We start from the raw sequence: 11,935 nt of genomic DNA on the forward strand, positions 1-11,935 counted from the left end.
GCGGCCATTGTTTTTGATGTGAAAGTTTTAAGATTTTTTTATCTTTATAAACAAAACGATGAACCTATAACCCTAAAAAAGGTTCTTAGGTTGTCAGTTTGGGTTAAATTAAAATATAAATAAATAATAAACAAAATACTAGCCTAAAAAAACAGTTCAAATATTGAGTCAAGAAGAGACGTCAAATTGTTCGTTTTTCTCTTACTAAAATTCACAATGTTCCATTTTCGGAAACTTAAATACTAACTTATCATCGTTATCTAACTGATGCATGGTAGTTTTTCTAGTAAATGTTCGTATTATCCATATCCTATTTTCTGTATATTTACTGCAACATTTTCAGGTCATTAAATGTTCATAGAATGAGCTCAAAAACTGTCATATTATTCGTAACCTTGGAATGTTCCTCGATTTTGAAGAAAGTCTATTAAAAAACCACACCGAAAAGCGAATTTCGAAGACGTAGGAAAATCAATATTAATTTCCTTTGCCTAAGGTTAGATTTCCGCACTAAATTGGAGCACTTTGGCCATTAGCGGTAAATTCATTTCCAAAAACATCACCCATTACCAAAAATCATTTCGTTTAAAGCTACGAGTTCTAAATTTAAAATTTCGTTAAATATGTTTTTCGTTATATCTAAAACTTACAAATGGTCCTGTCTAAAACGGTGACCGTATTTAAAGCTAAAAAGAATTATTTTTTAAACGAGACTGATATTGTGGATTCGTACGTTCAAAATGACCGTTTTAAATATTTCTTCACAAAATATCACCATCTAACAACCCAAAAATGACTATGAAAGTTAAAAGGTAAAGCTGCGCCAACTTTTTCATACAAAACTTAATTTTGAATTTGAGGCCAAAATACGCAACAAAATAATTCGAGATAATCAAAGTATGTGGAAAATATCCACTAAGCATGTGAACTGTTTTAATTACTTGTATTTTAAATCATATAAAACGTTTTTTGGGGTCGAAATTTTAATTTATATACTTATACATGAACTTTCACTTATCTTGTAGCAAATATATTTAATATGATGCCAATGCATACAAAATGCTTATAAAATTGCACCATTGAACTAAAAACAACCAGAAAAAGCGGTAAATAGATCAAGATTTTTTAACATTTATATTTCTCTGATCACATATAATCTTACGTATAGGTATAGTGCTTATAAGGGTTTTTGAGTAAACTGTGTGTCTTTGAGTGTGTTTATGCCTATGTTATATATATATCTGCCTATGTTTTATTTATATCCTAGTATTATAGTCACTTTGGTATTATTTTATCTTTATTTTCTAAATTATTTATTTTTTTCTGTATTTTGTGCTTCATTATTGACTTGCATAATTGATTATAATAAAATACTTAAGCAAAAGCTTGGCCTTTAGGTGCTTAACTACATATCAGCTAACCAGACTACTTTGTGATCTTCCACGATAATAAAATTCAGATTAAGGGTCTGATTTCTCTTAATCAATAGGTATTCAACTACCTATTACCCCAGCCAAAAGTACTCTTGTTGTAAAGTTAACTTTAGTAGGACAATTTTCTCCCACGCTTTGCCTGGCCATAACAAAAAACATTACCTACCAATATAAATATATTTACAGTGTATCTTAGAAATGTATTTGAAATTTGCACTTTTTATTCGGATCTTTATTATAGATCAATATTAGCGTTGTCCTTGTTGAGACATTTTCCTTGCAATTATTGTACTCTGGATGGGCCATAAAGTCGGACACATTCTTGCTTACACCTGAATGAAATAATTTTTGGCAGATTTTAAAACAAATATATAATAACCAAGGGCTTCGGAAAGTAGGTACTTAAGTATATTGGTCAATGCAAACGAACTAACACTTAAATTTAAAATGAGCACTAATTTCTAAAATTTGTGTAATTTTTGCTATTTTTCTCTTTAAAAATAAAAATATTATTAAATCTCGGGTAATATACCAGACATGGGTCGCACCATCCTCCCAGTCCCGCAATATTAAAAACTTAAACACAAAATATTGGAAAAAAAAAACGCCGATCCAAAATATCCTGAGGAGGTTTGTCAAATTTTCAGCAAATCTCATTTATAAATACTCTAGTAGGATTACCGTGAAATATCTTTTAGTCCAATCTTCTCGAGACCTAAAAAAACTATCAACCTCTAGAATTTTTCCAAATGAATTCCCTTCCATTCTCGACTTATATGGTAATATTTATTCAGGGGAATATTTGAAATTTTACCTAAAAGTTTTATTTAAAGAAAGGCAAACATTCGTGGGTTACGAATAACCTGACAATTCTCCTACTTGCACCACAGTAAGCAGAAAGTGTTACTTGGGTCGTGATGGAAGACTAAGTCAGCTAAGGAGTCGAACTCATTGGGTTAATACTAGACGGGATATCAAATCAGCCACTGACCGGTAAATTATAATTAAATTATTTTTAAGTATTTCGATAATTTTAGTAAATCGTTAAAAATTTCGATAAAACGTGTTTTTATTTAGTTTTAAAACAGATTATCACCCGCATCACAATAAGTGTCCACATTAACACAGTGAGAACTGAAATATTTTAATTCAATAGACATTAAAGTAATACGAAAGTAAATACCACAATTCATTATATGATTGGCCTGAATTTATCTAAATGATGCTGTGACGTTGTTCAATTGAAAACCAATACGTAACAATCATATGTTAAAGATTTTTTATTCGTTTGCTAAAGTTTATTTTTATTTTTATATAAACTCCACACAGGAGGCCCTGAAGAAAATAATTTCCCTCAGGGCCTATGTCATCTTTGGGAATGCTGTGTGGAGGCTCTTTTTGTGGAGAGGAAGGAGTGAACATGGGTCTTGAAGAGTCCCACGTTGTAGGAGGTAGGAAACACAGAGGCCGGCAGTTCGTTCCACAGCCGAGCTGTTGAACTCAAGAACGTATCGTAGAAGCGACCCGTTCTCATGTGACAAATGTCAACCGTGTACAAATGTTGGGCGCGCGTTTGGCGTGTATCCCGACTACGCACCGGTGCCGAAGGGATCAATGACGCTAGTTCCTCAGAGCATCTTCCATTGTAATACCGATAGAATAAGGACAGCATACCTACCTGACGCAAGTGATAAGATCTTTCTTCAAAGAAAATTTTTTCTCATAAAGTTTCGCAAAACGTCAATTAAGTATTAAAGTCTTAGGTGTGAGAGAATTAATTTACAAAAATGATTATGACTTAATTCCCTTTTCAAATGGCCCTCTCTTATTAGCGGTTGGTTGTCAGTTATCATTAGAGCCATCTATATTTTAAGGTAGGCCTTAGCATTAAACATCGGGAAATTTGACTCCGCCCAAACCCCACCCTTCTTCCGGCCGGATGAAAAATGTCCTATTTCTTATCTTTCATATCCCCTGACAGAGTTAGTTAACAGTTATTAGATAATTAACCAAGTAAAATGACAGTTCTTAATTTAAAATAAATGTCGAAGCTCTTAATAATTATAAAAAATTCAGAATATTGATATTTCCAAAAGCCTTCTTGTGAAAATCTTCTTCTGAATGTGAGATCAGTGACGAAATTTGGAAGATTATTTTTGAAATGTTTTGAAAAAAAAACGTCACTTGAGACCAAAATTCCACCAACATATGTACTCCAAATAAGGTCAGGAATCATCGATTTAAGTAAGTAAGGTACGTCCCTTAAAACATACATATATAGGTACACAATTATGGAAAATGTGGATTATTTTTCTTCTGTTTAGAATTTGTGATTGAACTTCTTAGGATACATGCTACAAACCGCCACTGATTATTTGTATTGTACTCGTAAATTCAATTTTTAATAATAAAGTGTAATCGCTCAAAGTTTAGTTACAGGTAAACAGAGGAATTATAATGAATCGAGACGTCTAACTCACAGATTTCACCCATCGATCAGTTTCTTCCAAAGAATGTTTTCGGATCAATTTATTCTAAAATAAAGTTATTTCTTTGGTGCCATGAATTTTGCGGATTTCAAATCCACAATTTCTGTGTTGAACGCAGAGATAATTTGAATAGTAGTTTGTTGATAGTATGTACCTACATGATAGTTTGACCTCTGACTAGATCTCACGGAAGAGAGTCAAACATACTGATTTTGGTTTTCTGTGATGATGTGCGTGATGAATATTCTTGCATAACGAACTAAAATTTTCTTTGAAATTTTCAAAAATGGAACTAATGATTGAGTAAATTCAGACAAGCTATAAAGCAGGTACATATCTATTATCAGAAAATCAGTTTATATTATTTAATTTAAATTATAAATTTGACACGTGTATTTCTTTTGTTAAAATATTTGAGAGGAATTTATTTTCTAGCGGTGTTCATTTGGAAAGTAAATTCCTGATGTCTCTCTAATTTGTCCATATCTAATTATGTTTTAAAGAAAATTGGTATTATTTATTTTTGAAAGGAAATGTGATACTGAGACAATTTTTTTCAGGTTTACAAATTCTACAATTATTATATCCCGTGATTTTTCACGGGTCTGCGCTAGTATTATTATTAATAATTATTAAAGTTTTTATAAATAGCGATTATTATGTAATGTTGGAACTTTTACGTTCAAGGGACGTCAATCATGTATCTTTTGTTCGAACGCATTATCCAACATCGCGGTCATTTCCTGCTTCATAATATATATAATAGCATGTATTTACAAAAAAATTATATAAAATAACGTCATTCATCTCCAATTAAAAACAATAAAAACCAGCAATACCACAAGTGACAGTTGTGTTTTACTCTGCTCCCTAAATTAATTAAATAATACTATGTTATAGTGAACATTTTGCACAAACGTCGCTTTCTGTTTACTTGGAAGAAATTTAACAAATTTAAAAGTAACGAATTTGAGTGGATTTAGTGACATTACATTGCAGAAATCGATTTTGAAGTTAATAATCATCACAGTGATAATATTGTTGCCATCAATTTACCCACTATGAGTTCTACCTGCAACCAATGTAACAAGGCAGTACAAACGTCTGACTGTATGAGGTGTATAAGTTGTAAAAACCAAATGCATCTCAGCTGTGCCAAAATTACGTCTGCAAATTTTAAGAAGATGTCGGAGGAGAACAGGGAGTCATGGACGTGCGCTAAATGCAAAACAGGACAATCACCGCTCTCCAGCAATCTCAACTCTGTCGACTCTTCAATTCTTCTTAGCGAAATCAAGAAACTCTCCTCCCAGCTCCATTCAATGAATTCGAAACTTTCTTCATTTGAACAGACAATCGTTCATAATAATAGCACAATCAAAGACTACACGAACAAAATTTTGGTTTTAGAAGAAAAACTAAAAAAAATGGATAAGCTTAAAGCCGAAGTAATCGAATTAAAAAAATTCGTAACTTATCTGGACAAAACAAACAACGAAAGAGAACAGCAGCTGCTCCTCAATAATATTGAAATCTTTGGTCTCCCCGAAAATAAGGATGAAAACCTAGCAGACAGTCTAATAAAAATCGCATCTAACGTTGGACAAATCATTAAAGAAGAAGACATTGAATTCATTAGTCGAGCCAAACCTCGCCAACATTCTCAAGACGGAATAGCAGCAGCTCCTCGCGACGCCCGCCCTCGAAACGTGGTGGCTAAATTCATCTCCAAAAAGAAGAAGGACGAACTACTTGCGGCCATTAAAAAGAAGAAGGGGGTCGACTGTAAGAGCGTAGGTGTTGCAGGAGGTAAAATTTTTATAAATGATCACCTCACCAGAAAAAACAAATTCATACTAAGATCAGCTAAAGAATTTAAAAATACAAACAAATATGATTTTTTATGGGTACGAAACTCAAAAATTTATATAAGAAAGAATGTTACCTCTCCTGCTATCCTCGTCTCTGGTCAAACCGTATTGAACAACTTAACTCAATGATTTCTTCTAAACCTAATTTTAATTTGATTTTATTTAATTTTTGCTTTCAACTTATACCACTTTTGTACTCAACTCTAATTCTATATACACACTACTCAACTTACTCAAAACACTACAACATAACACACTCACATCTGCGCAAATCGAAAACCATGCTCACCCCAGTGGACTTTTGGCTGCTGAGTGAACATAATAATATGTATTTATTTATTTTTTTACATATTATTCTATTTACTTGGAATCAAAATTGGATAGTAGTTTCTCTTTTACATGATACATAACAACATTATAATTTTTTATCAAAACGCACGTGGCCTCCGATCCAAGACGAAAGAATTCTATCAAAACGTCCTGATCAACGAATTCGACTTAATATTAATTAGCGAGACGTGGTTAGTTGACAGCATATCCGATGATGAGCTGTTTGATTGCCGGTATAACGTATATAGAAATGACAGAGATACTAATCGAACGGGTAAAACTAAAGGGGGTGGCGTTGTTATAGGTATAAAAAAGACTTTAAAGTCCGATCTCAAAAGTCATGGACATCAGAAGCCGAGGATATATGGATCTCACTATTACTAAGACATTCAAAACATTGCATTTCAAATATTCATATTTGTTGCTCTTACTTACCAGGAGTTAGTCCTAAGTTGTCTAATGCACAGCGTTTCTCTATTATCAATAGTCATACAACTACCATATCTGACTTAACTACTGAATTTCCAAATGACATTTTTCTAGTAATAGGCGATTATAATATGCCAAATGTGAGCTGGAACTCTACGTATCAGCCACGTAGTATTGACCTCTGTGCCTCTACCCTCCTTAGCTGCCTTTCGTTTTCCAATTTAACACAGTATAACGAAATTTATAATACTCACGGACGAATTTTAGATCTCGTACTTTGTAACACTCCAGTCATTGTCTCCGCGGCTGACTCGTCACTAGTAATCATATAATAGATTTATGATGCACATCATAAATCTATTATAGTTGAACTAAATATTCCTCTCCCTGCTACCACCCTTAAACCCCAGATAGTCAAAATGTTCAATAAAGTTAACTACGAGGTAGTTAATGATGCTCTCAGAAACAGTGATTGGTCCTCTGTCGTTAATGCACAGGACGTAGATGCTGCAGTACATTATTTTTATGGTATTATTGATGCCCTGATAGATGATCTGGTTCCAAAGAAAGTAATCAAATCAACCAAATTCCCAACATGGTATTCAGCGGCTTTAATTAACATAACTAAAGAAAAATTAAAGTTTTTTCGTGCCTGGAAACGGTACAAGAATCCTCTAGATTACCTATCTTTCTCAATACTTCGCAAAAGACAAAAGAAAATTTCTAGTCATACCCATAACGCCTACATTGCTCGATTGGAATCAGATATACAAAATAATGTTAAAAAAATATGGAATTATGTTAAGACGCAAAGAAAATCTCCCACTATACCAGAACATATGACCTATCATTCGACAACGGCACACGATAGCAAAGAAGTTACAGACTTGTTCGCTGATTACTTCTCAACGGTCTTTAGAAATGAATTTCCAACACTCAATGTTAATAATAAGGAAGATCCTCTGAATAACACATTAATATCCTCAATTAAAATAAATGAAGAAATCACCTTGAAATACCTTTCAAACATAGATATAAAAAAAGGACCAGGAATTGATAGGCTACCCGGAGTTTTTATACGCAACTGTAGTAAGTATATCTGTCTTCCGGTTTGCGCCATCTATAAAAAATCATTGACAGAAGGAACGTTTCCCCTCAAGTGGAAATCAGCTGTTATCACACCGATCTATAAAACCGGTGATAAGCATGACGTTAAAAACTACCGTCCAATTTCCCAACTTCCTATTTTAAGTAAAGTTCTAGAAAAAATTGTCTTTGATCAATTATACTCGGCTATTTCCACAATAATTACACCGAATCAGCACGGATTCATGAGAGGTCGGTCTACGACATCCAACCTGGCCCTTTTCATTAACTTCTTGCATAGCAAGATGGATGACAAAGAGCAGGTTGATACTATGTACACAGACTTCTCTAAGGCTTTCGATCGCGTAATACACTCAATTCTTTTGAAAAAGCTTGTCTTATTTGGTATACACGGTGACCTACTTAGATGGATCAAATCTTACATTAGTAACCGTAATCAAGTAATCTTAATCAACGGTGTCTTCTCAAAATCTATCGAGGTAAAATCTGGTGTCCCTCAAGGGTCCCACCTAGGTCCGCTAATGTTCAACATTTATATAAATGACATTGGATCATGTTTTCAAAATTCCAAATATGAACTTTATGCCGACGACATGAAAATATTCAAAGTTATTCGTTCTCTTTCTGACTGCGAAGCGTTACAGAGTGACCTAGATAGGCTTTGCAAGTATTGTAAAGTTAACTGTCTAGATATAAACGTTTCTAAATGTCACACTATGACATTCACCAGAAACAAAATCGTAATTAAGTACTCATATTCACTCAACAATGAACCTGTCATCTCTAAAACGGAATGTAAAGACCTCGGCGTTTACCTTGATAGCAAACTTATATTTAATAAGCACATTGACTCTATCGTTAATAGGTCATATAAAATGCTTGGTTTCGTGCTACGTGTAAGTAAAATATTCAATAATCCGCGTACAATTGTAATGTTATATTTCGCATTAGTCAGAAGTACACTGGAATATGCATCGCCTATTTGGAATCCGCAATATAAACTTTACATAGATAGTATAGAACGAATCCAAAACAAATTTATAAAATATATTACCCACAGATTCAACAATAATTTTGAGTGTACATTTTAAACTTTGCAGCGAAGACGAGCAGTAGCTGACTCAATATTTATACACAGAATTTTAAACAATGAGATTGACTGTACTGAACTTCTGTCCCTTATTAATTTTAACATACCTTTGAGACGTACACGACATACAGTGCTATTCCACACGCTAAATTATAAAACAAATGCAGCATCTAATTCGACAATTAACCGAGCTCTTCATACTCTAAATAATATTTGTCTTAACTCTAACATTGACATTTTTTCGGATTCACTGCCCAAATTCAAACGTGGCATCATGTCATTAATTTAAAGAATTCAATGCGCATTCATACAGACACACACACACACACAAACACTCACACATACATTACACACGTCACACACACACCTATAAACTACACAAGTCACCTGGTAATTAAGGAATAAACATACCACTTAGCAGACATTCCAAGGAAACATATCATAGGTACACAACATGAAGTATCTTATTCCTGTATATTGTTTCATCTCTGTAAATCATGTACTGTTTGTTTCTATAATATAAAATAAATAAAAAAATAAAAAAAATAAAATAAAATAGTGCTATGAAAGTCGATATTTCAATGATTAGATTCGATTATTTCATTTGAACAAGTAAACATGATTCAAATCATAACGAAATCGACGTAGGTTTATTGTTGCATTGTAACACAGATGCTATACTACCAAAGCGAAGAAAAACACAATCAGCAAATCCTTTTAGTATTTTCCTTAGTTCAATGTTCATATGTTTAATGTGAAATGTGGAAACTAACAGAAGTTACGCCAATACATAAGAAGGATAATATAATACATAATATAATAATAATATCCAATACATTCAGCGACAGATAATTCTTTTTTATACCTATATGGCTTTTTATTAGCATCCGCACAACTTTTATGTACAATTATAATTTTTTCGCAAAAATATAATCTTCATATGGCAACATCGAATAATATTCGTTAGAAATAGGTACTGTACACACTTAGATACAATAGACATGGAATAATCGGGTTTTCACGATATTATTATCGCGCATTTCTAACGAATGGCTTTAATTCGATTCGTGAATGAATCATTTAATTTTGTGAATTAAATAAAGACTATGCCTTTGAAACATCAAATCATTTCCCTTTCATTGGAAAACCCCGTATCGTATTACCGTGGGTGTGCCTATTTTTCAACACTTTTTATAGAGAATAAATTCGATTTAAAAATATTGGGCGGACGATCCGGTGATACATTTTTAGGTGTTCTAAACTTGATCCTTTCAATGAAATAAAATTATGAATCTGCAATAAAGATCCTAACTAAGGAGTAAAAATAGGTGAGGTATTACAGAATAATCACACAAAAAATTAATGATTCACTCGAGCGTAAAAATATCCTTCAAGGAGTTACAAGTGCTCAATGCCCATTTCCCCACCTCAAGTCAGAAGGAAGCGATTCACATATATCAAGAAGCTGTCAAATTAACAGATATGGGAAATTGAATATCCACCGCTATTAGGTGGTTTTCGTTTCATCTCAATATTGAGATTTTGGACATTATCTTTAAAAAATTTGACGTTCATTGATATTTAAAAATCCTACAATTTAAACTTAAATCCAGAATATATTTTTTACCCTTTTCATTAGATTTATGAAACCCGGGGTTTTATTTTCTTAGTTTTAGCAATACTAAACTGGAAGTTCCGTGCAAATTTGAATAGAAACAAATGTTCCATTTAGCCCAATAACCCTATCTCTGTCTCACTTATTCTCGCCTAACATCGTAGATTTCCAGAACATTTGAATTTGAAACACAGCATTTCTTGTGTTATTCTTTATTGTTTGATCGAAAATTTTATGAAATCCATTGATTTGTGTGAATATCTTCTAGCAGTGGTATTATGGCCCCTCTCAATTTCTTATTTATTTATTTATTTATATTTTACATGTATATTTACAGAATAAAAATATCCATTAACAAAGATACATTATACAATCATAATTGCCTAATTAGCAATTTAAATTTAGTAATGCGCAGGTGGAAAATGTCGATGTCAGAGGCTAGTGAGTTAAGAAGGCCTATCATTCTTCCGAGAGGCATTGCTGATGGTAAGTTAGTCCTACATCTCGGAAGAATGAATGGTTTGTGTCTACGCGCTCTTGCGAAGTTATCAGGGACGTAAAATAAAATTTTATTCAAAATTTCTGGATTGTTGATGTGACCGTTCAACAAGTTATAGGCCATCATCAGCAACGCAGCTTTCCGCCTGTTGACAAGACTATCGATACCTAGCATTCCGGAAAGGAAGGCTGATGGGTATAAATAGGGATAGTACCCGAAGTCCCTAAGATAAAGATAACGTAGAAACTTCTTTTGTACTTTCTCTACCATAGAAGTGTACGTTGCATCCCCTGGTCCCCATATTATTGAGCCACTTTCCAAAATACTACGTACTAGGCTAACATATAGCATGCGAACCACGGCAGAGCTGCAGAAATGCCTGGAGTTACATAGCACAAATCCAAGCATTCTCAAAGCCCTGCTGCATATCGTTTCAATATGAACGTGAAATGTTAAGTGTGGGTCAAAGGTTATTCCCAAATCTTTCGGTTCAGAAATATGTTTAAGAGAATATTGGGACATCCTATAGTTGAAATAAATCACAGTGTTTGCTCTAGTATAGCACATTATGGCGCATTTCTTAAAATTAAAACCTAATTTGTTAATTTCACTCCATACCACGATAGGATTTATGTCTCTCTGGAGCTGTGCGCAGTTTTCTAAGGTCCGGATTCTTAAAAATAGCTTCAAGTCATCTGCAAAAAACAAAAATTTCGCAAACTTTATAGCATGATGAATGTCATCAATAAAAAGGGAAAAAAGTAAAGGACCAAGATTAGACCCTTGAGGAACCCCAGAGTTTGTGGGAAAGTACGACGAGTTAGAAATACCATACGTTACGTATTGCTGTCTACTTGATAAATAGCTTACAAATAAATTTAAAAAATTTACCGAGAATCCAAAACGGTCTAATTTATTTAAGAGTATCAGCGGGTCTACGGTATCAAAAGCCTTTGCAAAGTCGTTGTATGAGACGTCAACTTGGTTGTTACCGTCAAGAGCTTGAGATACATATTCCGTAAAGACCATCAGATTTGACACAATCGATCTTCCAGATCTAAAACCATGTTGT

This window comes from Hesperophylax consimilis, chromosome 1 (genome assembly GCF_061612785.1).
Source record: "Hesperophylax consimilis isolate HC1 chromosome 1, BYU_Hcon_1.0, whole genome shotgun sequence".
Lineage (NCBI taxonomy): Eukaryota > Metazoa > Arthropoda > Insecta > Trichoptera > Limnephilidae > Hesperophylax > Hesperophylax consimilis.